This window comes from Antechinus flavipes, chromosome 5, assembly GCF_016432865.1.
Source record: "Antechinus flavipes isolate AdamAnt ecotype Samford, QLD, Australia chromosome 5, AdamAnt_v2, whole genome shotgun sequence".
Lineage (NCBI taxonomy): Eukaryota > Metazoa > Chordata > Mammalia > Dasyuromorphia > Dasyuridae > Antechinus > Antechinus flavipes.
The window spans coordinates 128,779,933-128,797,976 of record NC_067402.1 but is presented as its reverse complement, the minus strand read 5'-3'; the positions used below and the strand labels follow the sequence as shown (position 1 = coordinate 128,797,976).

General features: G+C 33.5%; 1 protein-coding gene across 1 annotated transcript in view; it reads right to left on the bottom strand.

Moving 5' to 3' along the window:
• Positions 1–18,044, bottom strand: part of CTTNBP2 (cortactin binding protein 2) — a 184,619-nt gene that overhangs the window by 108,822 nt on the left and 57,753 nt on the right. The gene's annotated exons all lie outside the window — the stretch shown is intronic.

Genomic DNA, 18,044 nt, shown 5'->3' with positions numbered 1-18,044 from the left:
TCCCATCTTCAAATACTATTCCAAATGAATGTTGTGAGTAATGTCAGTGAGTTTTGTCTTTGATGCTCCTGGGTCTCCTGCATGTTCTGGGTTCAATGTTTCTGGAAAATATGGCAACTCAAAAATACAAATTCAGAGGATCCCTTAGCAACCCTTAAGATCATTAGTTCCAGATTACCCCAGAGGGAAACTAAGAGAAATGTGAGGTGCTTAGGATCTGGAAGTACCATCTTACTTATTCTGTCCTTGAGTTTTACTTGCTTAAAGGAAAAAAAAATCATTAAGTTGTATAGAAATGGCTTATTTCTGCCTTGACTTTTTATAGTCTTATAGTACTCTTTGAAGTGGACATTCTAATTCAATTAGGAGTATCAATTAGGGTAAGCATTTACTAAATGTTTAATTATAGGCCAGGCACTGTTTAGAAGTGGGGAAGGCACAAAGAAAGGCAAAAATAGCTGCTTCTTTTTTAATTAATCAAAAATATCAATTTAAAATATTGAGCTTTGTAAAGGACTTTTTAAAGCAATTATTTCTTTGAAATTAATAGGAAATAAAAAAAAACACATTAAGAGCAAAGCAAAATGAGGTGCATACTTATTACACAGAGATATAAAATTATTTGATAATACTTTGAAGCTCAAAATAAATTGTGTACACCAATGGCTGGAAATAAATCCAGACTGAAATTGCAAGCATTTTCATTTTTTTATTAAGGAAGAAAGTTCTTTTTTAAAAAAAAATATAGTTTACAATGGGAGAGCACATTATTCATATTCACTAGTTCAATATTTCCAAGAATGTTGATTCTGAGATAAAGTTCTCTAAATTAAAGGAAAGAACACACTCCATTTGACCTGAAAGATGACAAGCCATCAGTGTCAAAGCCCATTTCATGCCCACTCAATCACCAAATGCAATCTTCTCTAGTTAATCCAGAACAGTCACTGCATCACATGTAAATTAGACATTAGCAGCTAAGTGGTGGTATCAGAACTGGAGTCAGGAAGACTCATTTTTCTAAGTTCAAATCTGGCCTTAGCTTACTTACTAGCTGTGTGACCTGGGAAAGTAACTTAACCTTGTTTGCCTGGTTTTCTTATCTATAAAATGAGCTGGAGAAAGAAATGGCAAACCATTCCAGCATCTCTGCCACAAAAATAAACAAACAGACCAAAAAATAGTCACAAAGAGTGGCACAGGACTGAAACAAGAAATTAGCTGAGAATGGTAGAAATATAATTAAATATAATCAAGATTTTCTTGGTCCAAGTAATTCTTGAATAGATACATAAAGATATCAATATAGATATCAACATAGATATCAATATAGATATCAATTAGAGTGAATTATTAATCCTACAAAGGACTATTTGAAGTTATAATTATAAAATAGGGTAATTGATTCCATCCCAATGGAAATATGCATCTTGAATTCAAAAAACAAAATTATTTCATGGGATTCATTATTCACACTCATAGGATCTAAATATAGAAGTAAATTCAATTCTGTATATAAAAATGAAATTGTTATGTTGTCATCGCTAATAGAAAAACTACTCCAACTCAGAATCAAACAAGAATCCCAAGTTTTTTTGCTATTCAAAAAGTTAGATAATAAGTGTTATGAAAATATATTAGGCATTTTTATTAGCATTAGTATTGAACAAATTAAATTTTCATTTTTTTAAATCCAGGTCAGAAAGACAATAATTACCCACTTTCACATTCCATATAACAAAGGAAAAATTTAATACCCTTTTTATAAGCTATTATTAACTATATAGAAAAATTTTGCTATAGCAAATTCTGCTGACTTTTAAAGGATGGAGCAATCTGAGTCACAAACAGAAGCAATGTTAAATAATCTAACTTTAGTCCAGTACCATAAATGTCTACTGACAATTAATCATATTTTCTAATGTGCCATAATAACATAAGTAAAGCGGGTTATTTTGTTTCAGAGTTCACAACATTAGAAAAGTGTAGTATTTAACAATTGATGAATTCATAGATTAAAAAATGTTACTCCATGTAAAAAACAGACACACACATACACTGTATCACAACTTATGAGCTCACATACATTCCATTGAATAATTAATGATTTTATTCACACTAAGTAATTATTAATTAGTTGAAATAATTATTATTGCTCTCTTTTTATACTTCTTTGAAATAATCTAATGCCTATATACATATTATTGAAAGAGTATGAAAAGCATCAACTATAATGATGTTCCCAATATTATACTGCCAATATCACTTGTCAATATCAATTTATAATGGAAAACAGAAGACCTTTCTTCCTGATTTCAAATTTGGTCTTGGGCACGTACTACCTGGGAAACTAATCAGACCTGTTTGCCTCAGTTTTCCTTTCCAAAAATGAGCAGAAGGAAATGAAAAATTTCTTTGCCAAGAAAATCCAAATGGGATCATGAATGAAAAATTTCTAAACAACAAGATAGTGCAGTATAGTAGAGAAAATGCTATACTTGTATCGGGAAAAAAAATGGATTCAAAAATTCTGATGAAGAGGCTAGGACTTTCTTTTTATCAAGGGTATTCCCTTCACTGTACTCTTGGTCTCCAATCTTTCACTTTATCTTTTTTCCATCATTATTTTTCTCACCTAGAATCCCTCCTCACTCACTGGCTCCTTTCTTTGTTGATTTCCAAAAGCACCCAGTTCTCCCCCTTCTTTTAAATGCTTTTATTTGATATTACTGTTACTTTAAGCAATCATCCTACATCTCTTCTCCCTTTGAAAGCCAAGATTTTAGCTAGGTTATCTCTTCTCTTTGCTTTCATTTCCATCCCAAAGGAAATTCTGGTTTCATCCTTGGCTTTCCCTTGCTATGATGAGAGTGGGAGTGAAAGAAATAATATTTTAACTATTACTGTCTGATAAAGCTTTCTGGTTTTGCTAGAAGCCAGGCCTTCATCATATTCCTATAGTTTCATTATGCCTCCCACATAAGTGTCCTTCTCCTTTCAACAACCCTCTTGATGTATTGTCCTTCCACTATTAAAATATAAGCTCTCTGAGGGAGAGGGCTAGCTTACTTGCTCCTATTTGTATTCCCAATATTTTGCAAAATCTGGCACATAATGAGTCCAATAATTTTTAATAAATTCTTTTATCATCTCCCATTTCTTATTCCCTTGCACACTGATTTTTAATACTATCACTCAAATGAAATTGCTTTCTACTAGATTATGAATAATCTTTTAATTACTAGATCTTTTTTCTTAAGTCTTCCTTTTATTTGATTACTCTTTAACTTTCAACCCAGTCACCCCTATCCCTATTGGATGCACTTTCCTCCTCTGGCTTACATAACATTGTCCTTTTCTTAGTTCTATTCTTACCTGTCTGACCACTCTTTCTCAGTGTTCCCCTTGGGATCCTCCTCTTCCTGTCAACTAAGTCTTCTAAGATTCTGGCTGAGGCTATCTTCTCTCATCTCTCTATACTCTCTTGGTGTTTTAAACTAGATTTCTTTATAAAACATGAACAAGGAATTTATTACAGTGAAGAAGTTTTTACATAAATCTTTTTTTTTTCTTTTTCAAGTCATTAGTCAAAAGATTCTGAGATCATTCTGGCTCAAATAAATATCTAAAACTTTGAAATGTTACGCAAACCACCTAACTTGGATGAATTGCATACTTCAATCTAAAATAAGGTGTTTTCAACAATTTCAGTTTTTAACTTTTCTAAAGGACTTCTGCCTGATAATATAAGATATTTTTAATAGGGACATTAATTTCATTGTCTCAACTCAGTCTCTGAACACTTTTCATTCTTTTATACCTGGATCATTATCACTTTGGAGAAATATTTCTCCTGAGACTCATTTATTGGTGATTCACTCATTGGTGACTCACTTTTCCAGACCACAACTTCAGAAATGATCCTAGATACCCTTCTGCTCATTTAATACTCAACTCTCCACACTTCTTCTCTTTATTGTCAGTTTCCCTTTACCTGTTGTTTTTCTCTATGAAAATTTAAGATCCTTAAAGGTAGAGATTGTTTTGTTTGCTTCATTCTTTCTCTAGGACTTAGCACAGTGCCTGGCACATAATAAATAATCAAAAATAAATCCAGTTTGATATTTTTGAGTTCATTTGTCTCAAACTAAATGGGTTATTAATGTTGAGAAGTAATCATTTTGAACACAAAGAAGATATTCCCTAAGGAAGTAGAAAAATGAAATCACAGATAACTTCTTGATTCAGAAGTGGGCTAAGGATGAACTAACCATTAAGAAAAACAAGTCATTATGAAGTTTTTATTAATGATTATAAAAATAGGTTCTTAAAAACAAACTTATATGATTCTCAAACTGTCTCTATCCATTAAAAGAGGGGATTTTCATCACAATTAATGGTATTCTAAAGACCTATTATTGCTTCACATACCTAGAAATTATTCACTCATATGAAATACAGAGAGGCAGAGTTCTAACCTTTGGTTTTTAAATTGCTTTTGTTTAATAAAACTATTTGAACAGGTTAGAAAAGCAATTATTGTTATTAAAGCAATATAATTAAAACAATCTCCTATATCCAGTCAATTTTTTATTATGTAATTCTCCCTTCAGGCAAAAATTCAAAAATATATATTAACACATAATTTCATTTATATATGAAACTTCTTTAAAATACATGAAAATAAAATTGATGTTAATTTATTTTGTGAAATGAAAGAAAAAGTTACCTTGATAAAATGATAGCATTTTAAACAATGATTATGTCCCTGTGTAGATAATCTATAAATCAAAAATGATGAGTATAATATTTCAGAAATTATTAGTGAGTTGAAAATAATTTTTTGAAGTCCCTTCATTGAGACCAGCTATTAGAGCTACAAATTAAAAGGGGGGGGGAGAAGTGGGGGAATCATTTGGTTTCTTCATGCCCTTGGATGCTGCATTTGATTTTCTTTGTAACTTCACCTTTGTTGACATTGGTTTGACCTAATTTTATCAGATAAATGCAGAGGTTTTTTCCCCTCAACTCTTCAGCTAACAAAACATGTTAAAAACTAAACCTTTGTGATTTCCCTAAATAACATCTGACTTATGGCAAGTAAAAGGTAGGAAAATAGAGCTAACTGTTAAAGATAGAAGCAAGTATTAAAATGACAGCAACAACAATAACTTCCATTTATGTAGTGCTTTAAGTTTCACAAAAGCATTTTACAAATATTATTTCATTTGATCCTTGCAACAACCCTATGAGATAGATGCTACCACTGTTCACATTGAATGGATGAACTGAGTGAAGGATCTTTCATAAGAATATGACCTCAACCTATGCCTTAATTGTGACTTGAGACTTTGCAATAACAAGTTGAATTACAGCTAAAGGCTGCAGGTGTTTGATTATTTTAGATAAACTTATATTCCTCTCCTGATCCCCTTCTACTTTTTCATTAGATTTAAGTACTTAATATGGTAAAGATTGTGTTATTGACTAATATTCTTTGATTTTAGGATAGATTTTCAGGTCAGAATGGGAGTCTGGACTTCAGCCAATGGGAAGAAGGACCAGGAAAAGCGGAGGAGGGCTTTTGCCTTAGGATCTATGTGTTTTGCAATTTGTGCTTGTTACTCCTTTACTGATGACACCTTGTCTATTGGAAATTGCCTTTTCTCTCTAGATAGTAATAAATCCTTTTTGTTTGTTTGTTTGTTTGTTTGTTTTTCTACCTTGGAAGTCTCAGATTTTAATTTGGGTGGAGGTTATAAGTGTTCCACACAATTTTGAGAGCTTATCCAGGATATTTCCTATTTGTGAGGTGTCTCTCCTATACCAAATCCTTGGACAGGCACTCTCTGGAGAGTTCTCCGGTGGTCCTTAGACTTGACTTGGGAATTCCTGTTCTGATTGGATAAATTCCCAAAGAGAGATGCTCAGAGAAAACAAAAATGACTAGAAAAAATAGAGGATTAATCTGACTCAAGAGATAAGCCAGCTGAGAAAAGTTTAGAATCAATCAGGTAAGTTGTGTACATTGCAAGAAACTGATGAGGGGGGAGAGATTCTAAGTGGTCAGAGACTGTAAGAGTACTCCTATTTTCCTTTAATTTTGGGAAACGAAGTGGACAGAGTCCAAAAGAGTACTCCAATTTCCCTTTGGTTCGATCAGGTGAGTCCTCCATCAAAGAGGAAAAGATTCTGTGAACCATGGAAAAGGAACAATCTAAGTTAGCTGGCTCTAAAAACCTATCTAGTATCCCAGAAGATAGCCCTTTAGGAAGAACTGGGATGAAGTACCAAAATTCTATGTTTCTCTCAGTCAGCTGAATTACGAAGGAAAATATCTGGCTATTTGGGATTTAAAAGCACTTGTTTTGTGCATAATTGGATTTATGCAAATAGCTTTTAGCTAGAGAGAGGAAGGATTAGTTCTGAGATAGAAAAAAAGGTTTTAACTGCTAAATCAAAAAGAAAAAAAAAAAAGAAACCTGACATTTCTGTAGATCTTGAACTGACCAACTTGAGTCTGCAGAAATAGTTAAAGTTAGAGAACTGCTAAAACATTTTAGCAGATTCTGAGGTTTTTGAGATTAATCATTAAGTTGCTGGCACTATCTCTCAGTTAGCTAATTGGAGTTAATCTATTATTATTTTTAAGTAGGCTTAATATAACATGACTAAAAGCCTTCTAAGGGCATGAACCTGAGGCTTACAGAAATACTGTGAGACAAAGGAAAATGGAGAAAGGAAGGGAGAAAGGGAGGAAAGGAGGAAAGGAGGGAGGGACGAAGGAAGGAAGGAAGGAAGGAAGGAAGGGCAAAAGGAAGGGAGGAAGGAAGGAAGAAAGGAAGGAAGTAGGGAGGGAAAAAAACACCTTTTGGGATTTCCCATGCTTCTCTCCCTTGGAGAGAATCTGTCCTGGCCAGACTGGCATTCCTGAATGGCCTGGACTCTTCTGGGTTTTTGCTAGTGCCCCAAAACAATAAATTCTTTTTTTTTTTTTGCTTTTCTACCTTGAGAGTAGTATTAATTTGAGTGAGATCATAGCTGTCCCATACAACATTATTTAGATGAGGATACTGAGTCTCGCAGAGATTAAATAACTTTTACAACATAACACAGCCAGTAAATTTCTGAAGTCAAATTGAACACAATCCAAAAAGTCCAAAGCCACCATACTGCTTAGCCTGTCAAATTAATCAGAGTGGTAATGAATAAAGACAGTGAGATTTTGGCCAATACCAATCCCCCAAATCTCCTGACACCAAGTCAATCACAGTACATCCTAATATATCCCTTACTTTGCCACCTACCTGTCTTTGTTTAAGCCATTCTCTAAGCTTATTTTTTGATAGTTTGATTTTGTTTTGTTTTGCAGGCAATTAGGACTGCGACTTGCTGAGAGTGTATTAAGTATCTAAGGCTGTATTGATGGTTCTCCTGACTCCTGGGCTAGTGCTCTATCTACTGCACCATCTAGCTACCCCATTCTCTAAGTTTAGAAAGCCTTTCCTCTGTATTTCCGTTGAAAGCCTACTTGTCCTAAAGGATTCAAGTTCAATGTCATTTCACTTCAAGAGAAGTCTCTGATAAGTGCCTATGATGCCAGCCCCAAGAAAGAGTGATCTTTCTTTCCTATAAACTTCAATAACATTTTGTTTCTATCTTAACTTATCATAGGATACATGTACTATTCATGTGGATACACATACACCTCGAAGTGTATCTATTTGATTAAATCTTGTCAATTCAATGATTAAAAGCAACAATAACAAAAGGAATGAAGATTCCCTAGGAGGGAAGAAAAGGATGAGCAAGAGTTGGAGAAAGTGGGAGGCAATGAGAAGAAGACAGATTAACATCATTCAAGAGAGAAGGGCTCAATGCATGGGCTTACCAATTTTAAATAAAATCTTGATGGGAATTTAAAAATTCCTGGATTTTCTTTGTATTTTTCATTAATTTTTACTACTGCCAAAGGGGGGGGGCACTTATCTTTTCCTCCCACATACATATTTCAAAACATTCTTTGTATGCTTTAGAATTCAAAGCTGGGATGTTAGAAATAAAAGGGAGTGCCAATGCTAACCTGCTTGGCCACAGCCTCTTTGATGTGCAGGCCCTCACCCAAAGGGCGGTGCAGTGGAAAGTATGTCCAAAAAAAGGTATTCTCCCTTCTATCTGTGGGAAGCTCCACTCTCCCCCGAAGTCACTCCCTGTTCCTCCCTAGGCAATAATAGTCAGCAAGTAATAATTTGTATAAGAGAAATAAACAAAGTCTAGATCAAGAAGTAGACTCATACACTGGTAATAAAAAGTGGAACTTTTACCGAGATTAATTATCCAATTTTCACTCAGAAATGTGAACCATTCATCCTATTAGGTATCTACATTGAGTGCTTGTATCATATTCAACAAATGGTATATTATCTCTGAAAAGGAGACTAAAAGCCATAATAACTCACTGAATGATTTTGAAATGTCAGTTAATCTGAGGTTTAGTATTCTCATTTGATGAGACAATAATGAAAAAAGATTTTGCAAAACCTTACAAGCACTGCATAAATGTTTGTTGTTATGTTACACAGAATCATAGTCTTGGAGTTAGAACAGATCATGGTCTAATCCTCACATATTACAGATGAGGAAACTGGGGCCTAGAGAGGTTAAATACTTTGTCCAAGATCACACAGATATTAAGTAAAAGGGACAGGATTTGAAATGAGATCCTCTGAGAAGCTATGTGACCTTGAACAAATCACTTAACTCTGTCTGCCTCAGTTTCCTCACCTGTAAAATCAGCTAGAAAAGGATATGGCAAATTACTCCATTATCTTTGCCATGAAAAAACCAAATGGAATTACGAAACAATTGAACAGCAACTTCTATCTCCAAATCCACTGAATGGTCTTTTTTGTTGTTTGTATCCCCCAGATTTGCTCTAAGGACCAATTATTCAGTCATATTTAAATAAAGCTTTGAATTTTATAAAAAATACTTTTTTCACAGCCCTGTAAAATGAAGATTTAAAATACTTGCACCACTAGCAATGAGTTGGCATATGATTTTAGAAACAATTCACTAAACTAAGGAAAGGATCTGTCTGTGTTTGTTTCCTTAGCAATTATTTAAACAGTATGAATTTTAAAAGAGAGAAGAAAAATTGTATCAAAATTTATCAAATCATTTTTTTCTTTCAATTTTAGCAACTCTTCTTTGGTTTTCAGAATTTGTAATTTGGTGTTTTTGATTTGCTGTTTGTCTAAGTTTTTTTTGGTTGTATGCCCAATTCATTGATTTGTTTTCATTCCCTCTCTCTTTCTCTATAAATAATGAAAGGATTTAGATATGTCTTTGCCTAATAACTTCACTGCATGTCAAAAGTTTACACAGTTGTCATTTTTTATTGTTTTATCTATTGTTTCTATGATTTTTCTTTACTAAATTTTTTGGATTAAGTAATTTCCAAATGATTTAATCCTATCTTCAAGGGTCCCTTATTCATTATAATTTTTATTATACTACAGTCAGTAAAGGATGAATTTAATAATTCTGCCTTTTTATATGTATTCCCATGTTTGGGAACATGGTGAATCTCTGTCAAGGGTGTCACTTGGAGAGTTGAGAATTCTGTGTGCTCCTCTTCTGTTCCCATTCAATAATTTCCAGAAATCCATCATATCTAATTTTTTAAAATTCTATTTTTCTAAAATTCTAAAATTTGTCATTATTTATCACTAAATTTTCTTCCTACTCTTTGCCTCTTACTTCAGGTCTAAAAAGGTTACACTGAGATCCTCTATGATTTTTGGTTTCATTACTAATTTTCCTTAGTAAGTTGATCAACTTCTCCATTAAATATTTTGATTTTGACATCAGGCACATATATAAAAAATATTGATCTTCATTATCCATGGTACTTCTACATATACTGTAGTTTTCATGTTTATCTCTTTTACTGTTTATTTTACTCTGTTTACTTTTTAATGTTGCTTTATCTGAGAACATAATTTCTATTCCTGAGTTTTCTTAGTTTATCAGAAGAAGCATTACAGAATTTACTCCAGCTTCTAGTTTTAAATATGTGAATCTTTATTTTTCAAGTGTTTCTTGAACGAAGCTTTGATTTCACTGCATATTCATTCATTAAATAAATGAATGCCTACTCTGTGCAATATGTTGGGTCAAGGAACGATGTAAAAATAAATCGAATAGAATCCCTATGCTCAAGGGATTGATGATATGATAAAAAGAAGAGATACAAAATTAATTGGTATAGGAACTGAGCCTCCATTTTCATTTGTATAGGAAACTCTTAGAATCAAGAAGCTCCTACTACTACTGCAGATTCACATATTTTTCCTGCCATTTGTAGTCTTAAAGCAATGCCTAGAGCAATGACAAGTTAATTGATATGGCCAGCATGTCACAGCCAGTATGAGTCAGGGATGGAGCATAAGTAATTCAATAACAGTTAGAATAGCTGTTTCTAAGAGAAAAATAGTGAATTATGAAATCAGTTAGGATGAGATCAAAGAGGGTTTAATAAAAAAAAAGATATCATTTGAGCCAAGCCTTAAAGAATGGTTGTCAATAAATGAAAACAGGGACACAGAACTGCCTTCCAGTCCTAAGAAATGATATGAGCAAAGGTCATAAGAATTCTTGAGTAACAGGAAATAGTTGCATTTGGTTAGTATGAAAGTAGGAAGTTGTAGGTATTTTGAGAATGGGAGAGGTACTTTAAGGCAAAATTGGAGAACTAGGTGACAGTTAGATTGTAAAGAGTTCTGAATGTCAAGTTAAGAATATGAACTTTGGGGTAGCTAAGTGGCACAGTGGATGGAGCACTGGCCCTGAAGTTAGGAGGACCTGAGTTCAAATCTGGCCTCAGACACTTAACACTTCCTAGCTGTGTGACCCTAATCAAGTCACTTAAACCCAATTGCCTCATATACCCACATACACACACAAAAAGGAATATGAACTCATTCAGCCTGTGATGGGGAGTGAACTGAAGATTTTTGAACAGTAGGATGACATGATTAGACCTCTACATTCTGATAAATGTGACAGAGTGTGTAAAATAGAATGAAGGGTGGGGTGAAAAGAATGGAAGAGTGAAGACATTTTTGGAAGGCTGTCTTCTTAAGAAATAAGAACCAAAAACATTGGTGTTATTAATCCTCCTAAAATTAATAATTTTTTATTTAAATGATTCCTTTGAATATAAGAACATAAACTGATAAAATGGAATGAAATGGAGTCATATACTTTCTTAATACAAGGATCAAGGAAGAAGGGAACTCTACTCCCATATCGCTCAAAGAATAGAAAGGTCTAGTTAGGGTGACTGTGATTTAAAATCAATTTTTTAATTATTTTGAAATATTTAATAAATTGTTCTGGGCTATAACTGAAAAGTCTAAAGTATGAAGAAAGAAATTCTTGAGAATGCTGTGCTATCCAATTTCATTTCCCATACGTTCCAATTTGTTCATAACAATAAATATAACAACAGTTAGCATTTATATAGTGCTTATGATATGCCAGGCACTGCATTTAGAATTTTATAAACATTTGCTTCATTTGATCCTCACAATCTGAGAGGTAGGTATTATTAATACTGTTATTTGGCAGTTAAGGAAACCAAGGCAAAGAAAAGTGAAGGAACTTGACCAAAATCACATAGTTAATAATTAACAGAGGTCAATTTGAACACAGGTCTCCCTCATGTCAGGCCTAATGCTCTATCCACTGTACCACTTTGCTGCCTAGATAGCACTCTGTGCAAATCCTAGATCAGCTCTATAAGGAGGATCACTCTATTAAAATATCTTCCTGATAAAGCAGCAATGATGACTGGGGACTGACAAGTGGCCATTTTACCCTATCTAATTTGGTCAGAAATAAAGTGACTTATGTTCCTTCCACAGAATAATTTTACTTTAACAGTGAAAGGCAAACTATCAGATAGACTACTAGCAGTCCTCAACATTCTCACTATTAAAAATAACCAAATTTAACTGATGATTCAATTTTTAGAGAATCCAGTTATTTACTTGCAGAGGAAGCCAATTTAATACAATCCTTTCTATTTCAAATATAACCTCCCAAGTCTGATGGAATAAGATTATTTGTAAAAGTTGTAAGCCCTCCCATTACATCTCTTTTAGCTCTGTGCTTTTTTGAATTGAAAAATATAATTACCATAAGATTTAATTAGACATGCAAATGATTTTCTCAAAGAAGTTACAAAATGATAAGAAAAACAAGGCTAACTTTTTCCTACAGCTATTACCATTAGTTATGTGCCATAAACATTCCATCCAACTGAACTTTCTTGCTTTTCTTATATTCTCCAGTTAAAGACACTGTCTTTGATTTGAATAGGTGCCTACATAGACACCAACATTGCAAAATAAATCAACAAATCTCCAAACACTATTCTTTCAAGTTGGAAGGGTTTGTTTTCATGTGTCTCTTAGGAAACAACTGAAGTCTATAGTAAACAGTGAATATTACTAAATTTCTAAATCAAATAACATCTAGACTATTATTACCAGGATAGCCTGACTTTTCATCTTTTTAATAAAATAGCACATAAACATATGTCCCTAGTAGGTGGCATTTCAATCTTATTAAAACAAATTAATTTTAAACCTTAATTATTATATGTACCAAAACTTAGAAAAATTATTATAAACCACCCCATTCCAATTAAGCCAATCAAGCTATTACTTATGTGGACTAAGGTATCATCTTTCTTATCCTTTGACATTCCCTCTCTCACTACACTTGCCTTTCTTCCTTTAAAACTCCATTTAAACTAACTTTTCCAGGAGTAAATACCCATCAGCTGGGGAATGGCTGAACTGGGGAATGGTACATCAAGGTAATGGAATATTATTGTTATATAAAAAATGATGAACAAGTTGATTATAGAAAAGCTTGGAACTGACATTGAGTGAAACAAGTGGAACCAGGAATATATTGTACATAATAACAGCAAGAATGTGCGATGATCAACTATGAAAGTATCAATTCTTCTCAATAGTTCAGTGATCCAAAGCAGCCCCAACAGACTTTGGACTTGCCATCTGCATCAAGGAAAAGAACTATGTGGAGATTGAAATCAAGGCATGCTATATTCACTTCTTTTTCTTGTTTTTTTTTTTTAATCTCTCCCATGGTTTTTCCCTTTTCTCTCCCAACATAATTTATAAAACAATGTGTATTAAAAAATAAACTAAAAAAAAGCATATTTTCCAAAAAGCCTTCCCTGACCAACCCCATCTAATCAGTCCTTTATATTTATAGTCAACTCAGATATTAATTTATATTCACTTACATACTGGTCTGAAAGGTTTTTTTTTAATTGTGGTCTGTGTTTTATTTCTGTAAGTCTTTAAGTTTTTATTTATTCTACATTCTCAGTAATACTTGTAAAGTTTTCTGTAGGTGTTCAATAAATGCTGGCTGAGAAAAGCATATGACTAATGTATGCTTGTCATATTATGTAATATATTCTAATATACATTTTAAAATTATATATAAGAACTTTGAATAAAATTTATATTCTTTAATTATCCTTTGGAATAATATGAATCAGTCTTCTTCACCATGCATAAAGGCCTTAATTTTTCTGATATTCACAGTTCAAAGAGTTACATATGTTGGTTAGGCACTGTAATACATCACTAGAAAAGACACAGAATGATTTAACATTACATTGATAAAGGGAAAATGTATTCCTTCTGTTGAATGTAATCTGGGAAGTGAGGGGGAATGCCTCTCCTTTTTCTGGCCTAATCTTTCTCTGTTCAATAAGTTATCTAGAATCCAGTATCATCTTCTGCTGGATACTTCTTCCTGCTGTCCCTTTTCAGGAACTCTCCTTTGGAATCTTCCAAACTTAGAACCATCTAAGCTAAAAATTTAGTTTCTTGGGGGACCAACACTTCCCTGATATCATGAGTGGAAAATAAACTCACTCTCCCTATAAGATGCCTTAATCCTGGACCTGCATTGATGCATGCAATAACAACTAGCCCAAAAGTTCTAGCAAAAGCTCCATTCATAGGAACAGTATCTCAAAATACCATCATGAATTTCCTTTTCTCACACTGAAGAACACTGTATTCAAGACTCCATGGCAATATCCCTAGTGATTTTCCTTCTTTGCTCTTTCCTACTTTTCTTTTGAAATTTCAGACCAAGGTGTGGGAGGATGACGAGCTGCTTTAATGTAGAAATGTCAATTGATGGTTCTAATTTTGGAGGTGGTAGCTCCTCTCTGTTTTGTGATGAAGACCATCCTAAACCTTTTCTTTGTTTCTATTCTTCAATGTTTAATTTAGTATTTATTTTTATTATATGACTTTTAAATGTCCCAAGTAAAAGAAATGATTGCTTTTTGGCACTGGCTGGCTCAGTGAACTTGCTTTCAGAAAAGTTCCTTTTTATTCCAGCATCATACCTCAACCATTAAAATGTTGGTGCTTGTCCAGTTAGTTACATTACATAACACTTCTATAAGCAAAGTAAATTAATTCCTATTAGGTATTTTATTGTTATTCAACAAATTCAATTCAGCATTTATTGAATGTCACCTAAATACAAACACTGTGCTAACTAGTATCTGCTCAAAAAACCACAAATGTTACCATATTACTTCAAATGTGATAAGTGATTACATGGTATTCCATTTGAATGAATAGTTCTTAGCAATGAATATGTAAATTCTCTAAGATACAAAGTTTTCTTAGTAAAGGATGGGGTTATTCTTGGTGTGTTATATATTTGTATAAAGACAGACTCTTACTCTCATAAAAGCCTATAATCTAAAAACAATGCACTATAAAGAACATCCAAGCACAGTTTACAATAAGAAGTTGCTCTGGAAATATATCATTTCCCTGAAAATTAGCTCTGAAGTCCACAGAAGTATATATGGTACGTGTATACCTCCTTCATGAAACTCTTCCAGATTAAATCAGTATTGACCCAGGCACTTTCATAACTTTATTATCTTCAATTCAACCATTTCTCTGCTTTAATATCTTTCAATATTTACATTTATGCATTACTTAGCATGTTTAAAGGAATATACTAGACACTAACACTGAAAAATGAGTTTATACAGATGTAAATAGCTAATAATCAGGAAATATTTATTAAATGCCCATTATGTGTCAGGCCCTAAGCTAAGTGCAGGGAATATGCATACAAAAAAGACAGTCCTTGACCTCAAGGAGCTGAAAAAGAAAGGAGAGCAGGCACATGAGTAGCAAAGCTAATAATTAGATTGTACAAAGTACATATTTATTTGGTCTCTTCTGCCACACCATAAACTCCTTAGAGACAAGAGCAGAGCCTCCTAATTCTTTTCCAAATCTCCAAAGAGACAAATATAGTGTTGGATACATAGGAAGGAGACTCAAATTAACTTTTAATGACCTAAACACTTATTAAAAATTACATATGGTACTGTACCAATACTATACATGTAACAAGGATCTGTGATTCATTTATGGAGATAATAACTCCATTGATAAAGACTACGACCACCTCCCCATACTTTAAGTATATGCCTTTGCCAATTACTGTATCTCCAAACCCTAGCATGATGGTCAACCTTGTGGCAAACTGTCTCTCCAAAACATCAGACTAATCAGTGGATGATTGCTATACTGGCCCATGTGTGAAGTCTTTTCCCTTTGGTAGAATCTTCAAAGATTTATCTTCTTCTAACATGTCATTGTGAACCCAGAGTCATTCCCTTGACACAATGAGGCATATCATTGAAACAAATATAAGAAAAAGCAAATACACACACACACACACACACATACACACACACATACAAGATCTAATATGACACACACACAAGACCTAATATGCATTAGAAACCATTATTACAAAAATTCAAATTATATTCTAGGCAATTAAAAGACTAGTTGTTCTTATACATTATTGGATGAACATCCTGATTTTCTTTGAGAAGAAAAAAAAGAATAAGAAACTTTCCCATTTCTTCTAGCTAAAATAACAAATTTCCTCAAAGGTTTTCACTGTGCTAGTCCCAAACCAATGTTTTGAAGTAGTTAATTCTCTTAAATTTTCCACTAAAGTTCTACTCTGATGCTTTCTTATGGAATGAAAGTAGCATGAGTTCTTGAGCTTTATGAGCCTAATATGTTACAGGTAGTCCCAAGCTAGAAAAGATTGGAGTGTGGGCCTGGAGGCACCCCTGTGGCAGTACCAGTCTTGAAAAATTCAGTGTCAAGAAGGGAAAGGGACCTGTATGTGCCAAAATGTTTGTGGCAGCCCTGTTTGTAGTGGCTAGAAGCTGGAAAATGAATGGATACCCATCAATTGGAGAATGGTTGAGTAAATTGTGGTATATGAATGTTATGGAATATTATTGTTCTGTAAGGAATGACCAGTGGAATGAATACAGAGAGGACTGGGGAGACTTACATGAACTGATGCTAAGTGAAATGAGCAGAACCAGGAGATCATTATATACCTCAACAATGATACTGTTTGAGGATGTATTCTGATGGAAGTGGATCTCTTCAATAAAGAGAGCTAATTCAGTTTCAATTGATCAAAGATGGACAGAAGCAGCTACACCCAAAGAAAGAATACTGGGAAATGAATATAAACTGCTTGTATTTCTATTTTTCATCCCGGATTATTTATACCCTCTGAATTCAATTCTCCCTGCGTAACAAGAAAACTGTTTGGTTCTGCACACGTATATTGTATCCAGGATATACTGTAACCTATTCAACATGTAAAGGACTGCTTGCCATCTGGGGGAGAGGGTGGAAGGAGGCAGGGGAAAAATCGCAACAGAAGTGAATGCAACTGATAATGCTGTAAAAAATTACCCTAGCATGGATTCTATCAATAAAAAGTTAAAAAAAAAAAAAGAAAAGAAAAATTCAGTGTCCACAAAACGATGATTTCTTTTTTTTCTCTTTTCTCTCCTGTTTCCTTCTTTCCTCCTTCAATCCTTCCTTTTTTTCCTCCTTCCCTTCTTCCTTCCTTCCTTTCCATATCTAGGGCTTTTAAGGTCATTGACAATAAACTTTCATTTTACAAATGAGAAAACTGGGGCATAGAAAATTGGCTTAGGGGCACACAACTCTCTGAGATATACCAATTAGTATGTAAATGAAACATAACATGAACCCTCCCACAAAACTTCCCACAGAGAATTATTTTTTATTAAAACAAATCAATAAAAATTACTATGGAGGCAACTAGGTGGCACAATATAATATTAGGATGGAAACGGGAAGACTTGATTTAAAATTTCTGCCTCAGACACTAGCTGTGTCTTCCTTGGCAAATTACATAACATTTTTAGATGCTAAATTTCCTCAGACCTAAAAATGAGGGGGTTGACCTTGATACCCTCAAAGGTTCCTTTTTGTTCTATATCTAGGATCCTAAGAAGTGGTGAAGGAACAAATCCTCAGCATTTAGGTAAACTCTACAATTTAATAATTATTCAGAAGGGAATGGACCTGGATTTGATTTTAAAATGCAAAAATAATTTGAACAATACTCCAAAAGATGAGCTATCTGACTGATGGGAGTACTTCTTCCAATAATGCTGACCCTTATCTTTCCAATATTCGCCTATTTGAAAAAGATAGTCTGGGGCAAATGATTTGATATCACTGAGGGTGGACACTCTTAGATTACTACTATTGATGAAATCTCAAGCCAAGTTTCTTATAGAAGTTACCTCTTAGAAAAATAGAAGCATTTCTTATTTTATGAAAGGGACCAGAATTTAATAATAATGAAGAACCCAGATAAATCAATAGATGCAGTGCATTTGTTTAACCCACAAAACAAATAGACATAAGATGAAAAATTGTATTTCAAAGTAAAATTACAATTTTTTTTTGGTATCAATTAAGGTAGGTGACCCTTCTAGTATTAAAAACTATACTTGTCTATTTGTGGGGTTTTTTCAACCTCTGATAAACTTCTCAACTTAGATGAGATATCTTAAGCGTAGCACAACA